The sequence below is a fragment of the Platichthys flesus genome, chromosome 8, assembly GCF_949316205.1.
Source record: "Platichthys flesus chromosome 8, fPlaFle2.1, whole genome shotgun sequence".
NCBI lineage: Eukaryota > Metazoa > Chordata > Actinopteri > Pleuronectiformes > Pleuronectidae > Platichthys > Platichthys flesus.
Genome location: NC_084952.1, coordinates 24741246 through 24745696, shown reverse-complemented (window position 1 = coordinate 24745696; position 4451 = coordinate 24741246). Strand labels below are relative to the sequence as shown.

At 39.3% G+C, this 4451-nt stretch overlaps 1 long non-coding RNA gene across 1 annotated transcript; it reads left to right on the top strand.

The window, feature by feature from the left end:
• Window positions 1–3150: 3150 nt before the first annotated feature.
• Window positions 3151–4057, top strand: LOC133959284 (uncharacterized). Its single transcript, XR_009921779.1, has 3 exons — window positions 3151–3284; window positions 3757–3843; window positions 3971–4057. It is a non-coding gene; the product is annotated as an uncharacterized LOC133959284 (long non-coding RNA).
• The last annotated feature ends 394 nt before the right edge of the window (window positions 4058–4451 follow it).

Sequence of the window (4451 nt, the reverse complement as noted above, 5' to 3'; positions counted from 1 at the left end):
CCAGATTCTAACTGTCCAATCATGCTCAGCAGTGTTTTTCAATCTTCAACTGTCCCTGTGTTTTACTTTGTCTCTGTTCTCTTAGGTAACTTCCCTCCTGCCCTCTGTGTCTCACGGATTACATGCCCCTCCCTAATGTGTTTCACCCATGTGTAGTTAACCTGATTTGTGTTTAGTATATATGGTCCGCATCTCCCTCTCTCCTGTATACATTGTTTAATCCAAGATGAAACTGACAGAAAAAAATATCAATCTGCAACTTTACAACCATTGACTGCGCTATGGATTTATAAATTCACAGCACAGTTACTTATATGTCACAGCCATGGTCAGAGTCTTATTCTCATTGGCAAAAACCTAAGTCAGATAATGGAATTCCTCAGCTCCTGCACTCTGCTACATGGCGATGGAGAAGGTGGGGGTAGCAGCTTGACAAGAGGAGGGCATTTTGGGGTCATCTCTGACTCATTCTCAATTTTTAAACCTATAGGTTTAATACTAAGAGAAAGGGTAAGACAAGATACAAGTTATGAAATATAATTTTAAGGATGAGCTCAATATAAACAAGTTTAACTTGCAGACTGTTTGGTTGTCTCACTTTTTTTGTTATTTGGAGGAATCAGATTGATATTAAAACTAGATCAGATCCAAACTTCACAGGATTATATGACACTCTTCCAGTTTGTAGAATTATAGCTTGTTCGCAGTGTACCAAACAAATGTGACATCAAACTGCTGAGAAATTCAGAAGTGTTGACACTCCTGCATCACTTTATCGCTGCGATATCGGGCATCATGTGCTGCTGCAGTCTGGTCCTGAGGTGTGAATTAGATTTCTGCTATTAACTGTTCTTTCAGTAGTTAAATGGGACACTTGGAAATGGAACAGACTCGCCACCCTGCACGGCCCTGTATATTTAAGTGTGAAAATCTGATGTGGCATTAACGTGTTATTTTCTTGAATTATTTATTTTATTCTTATCTGCCAGATGATCGCATGCACTCAATGTGCAATCATCTAATAGGCTGTGGTGTCATTAGGAGTATTTGGGCATAAAAAGGAGATGGTTTGATCTCAGCCCTTTTCAGTCCTTGATAGCACAATCAGGATTATTGGAAAGAGAACTCGGGCTGCAGGACGGAGAGAGAGACATGCTCGCTTTTATTAGCCTTGCTATTGATCACGCTTACAGTAAGATAATGCAGGCAAGGGAAAATGGAACATGATATATCCTGCTGCGTTCTGGGGCCATTTCCACAGTCACATTGCAGCAGTTCAGATATTAAGTCCAAACCACAGACAGGCGCTGCGGGGGTTTGACAGACAAGGTGGCAGATTCTAATGTTTGTATCCAGAATACAGTGTGAGGTCTATTTTTAATCAACAAAGGAAAATAACAACAAGATTATAAGACGCAATTATATGTATTTATTTTTTCTTGGAAATCTATCCATCCAGTTTTTCCTTTTCATTTGTTTGAGAAAGAGTGGCAATCAAATTTTCAGGCTACAATATATTATATAGGCAAGGCAATTATCATTTTAATTAAAGATACACAAATTAGCATGCTAAAAGTTGTATGTTTTTCTTGAATTGTCCTGTTGTATACATTATATATACTTTTTTTCACAGGAAATAAGGTAAGTGTATGTGCAGCACAGCTGGTGATAACAAATTTAAAATGCCAATAGTTATGGTAAACATCAGATTGTGTTGTCAGTCCCACACAGTTAAATAGCATGGTATCATACTTCTTACTGGAGCTGTTCCTCCTGCACTGGTATTTAACATGACTGGAAAAAAGCTTCTCCAATGTCAATTCATTAGACCAGAATACAAGGCCATCACAGGACATGCTTATTTTGGAATAGAGGTTTTTATTTAAAAGTGAATGCACTCCTGCATTGGCTGCATCTTTTGTTGACATATATCATGTGAAGCATGACTTCCAATGCATCAGTTATTTCAGGATAACTCCCCTAAAGCCAGCCATGAAATGCCTTATATCCAAACCAACCCAGTCTCATCAGAAAACGTTCAGTGGCAACGTTGGTCCACTTGGAACGACGTTACCATCTCACATTCTGGCCTCTCAGAGTGTGAGATGGTAACATTTTGTCAGCCCATTGTTTTGCATTGGCGTGTTCTAACGTCACGTGACTCACAAGCTCCCGTCTGCTGAGAGGAAAACATGGCGGATATTCCTTGTTTTCTCAGATAAAAATATACTTTTGTAACTTAGTTTGGGCATAAAAATACATTCTGACACCATTTCTAGCGAGAAATGTGCTCTTTGCTTCCACAGTCTTCAGCCAGTTCGTGCTTATGATAAATATTTTAATAGTTATCACGAATGTTTTTATCGTTGCCATGAGGGTTGCTATGACGCTGCCATGCCAGCACAGCGCAGCGTGCTGTTAAAATCACCGTCCCTGCGTGGTGTCCTTCAGTGATCGTGAATGTTATTCACGTTATATAATATTAATATTTGAGGCTAGATTACACCTCTAATGCGAAGGATCCTGCGAGACCGTTCATCTGGAAGGGGGACCGACTGCGCCACGGACCGACTGGGTGAGCGGAACTGACGTGTGGCTTTTAGTAAACATCCGGACCTTTAACTCTGGGCTGCGTAGTTACCACCGAGCGCTTGGAAGACAAACGATGTCATCTTCCTTCTGTCAGGTGAGTAGTTTATTGTTTTTAAAGATCGTTACGATCTAGGTTTACAGTCCGAGTGCTGAGACAGCGGATGCGGAGTCCGTTGATACACACAATACTAATCTTCAGCTAATACGCCATTGTTAGCCACATGCTACAGCCCACCGTAGCCTGTGCTACCTGGGAGGTGAATACATGGTTGTTGAAACCAGTTCAAGACGCTTAGCTCATCATTGAGGGACGCTACAATATAAATATAAACATGAATTTGATTTATGAATGCTTTAGATTAATAAGGAGTGTATTTCTCTACCATTACTCCAAAATATCAGATCAATTTGGTTTAATGTATAGTATGCAATATGACAATAATGTTTCCATGTTATGGAGTTGCAATTCATTTTATAAAACAATTCCTATGTTCTGTTTTTTAATCAAGAAAGATCCAAGTGAAGGTACAGGAGTTTCATTAACTTCAATAACTTGGACCGAACACTTTGTTTTGCTTGATGAAGAGCAGGAAGGGCAGCCTGGAGAGAAAGAGAAGCCGGGTTGAGCCCACTACCATCATTCACGTACCACGAGGAAGATGAGGGAGAGAAATGATCCTACCATTAAAGAGGTACTTTTAAGTTACATACCAGAAACACCATTTTATATAATATGCCAAATATACATTTTTATAAAATCCCCAAAGTACGCTTGCTGATGACCCCCATCAAACATAATGTTAGCAATCTTTACACCTTTTAATTTATTCTGATTATTTCTGTCTACATGTGTGAATTTGCCTTCATTAGTTTCAGAAAAGAGCGATGATGTATCGGTCAGTGGGCGGCAGCACGAGACTCCGCAAACTAGTCTGTAAGCAAAGTAGACAAAGGCATCAAGGTTGCGGCCTGCCATCATTGTTATTTTGCTTAAGGGACTGAATATGTATCATGTAGAAATATTAGCATTTCCCTTATATCTACCAAAACTGCTTGTTTCACAGACTGCAGTTTTGTTTTGGTCCGATGTGGTGTGCAAATACAACCGTATCTGCAATGGGTTGTTGGGCATTAACATTTGTAACTCTAATTTTGTTTTGACAGACTGTGAAAAGAGCGTTGAGAACATCACCACTCTACAGGAAGACACAGTCCAGTAATGGGTGTCAGAAGTTCAGTAGTGAACGACAGGTACTGTGGAAAAATGTGTGTCATTTTTGTACAATGTCCTTTGACTCTGTTTACACAAGGTTAACACAAAAAGGTTTGATTGTAAACTGATATTGGTATGAATTAATGTTATTCTCCACTTCACAAGAAACAAACAATCCAAATTACCTGCAGAACGCCCTTGATGGACGCTTCAGATGCATCGTCAGACTGGCGAGACAGCAAGATGCCAACTTTAATGCCAATTTATTTGTGTAACATTCTGTGACCAAATGTATAGATTACTTTTTGTAGGTTGTAAAAAAAGAGAACCCATTTATTAAAAAAAAACTACACTAGAATTAACGCACTGCGTTGTATGACTCCGCTAACCAGCGCAGTGTCCGTCTACATATTTCTACATATTTTCTCTCGTATAAATGACACTGTGTCTCTTGACAACTGAAACCATAAGATGAGGTCAGTGTGGCCTTGACCTTTTGACTTTAACACAAATACACAGTTAGACAATCCGAAAACATACAGTTATGCCAAAATATCTTTGGTTTCACATACTAGATGGCATAAGCAGAGACATCAACTCAGGAAAAATATTTCTGTAGAAAAGAAAGCCCTGTACGTGTGTATGT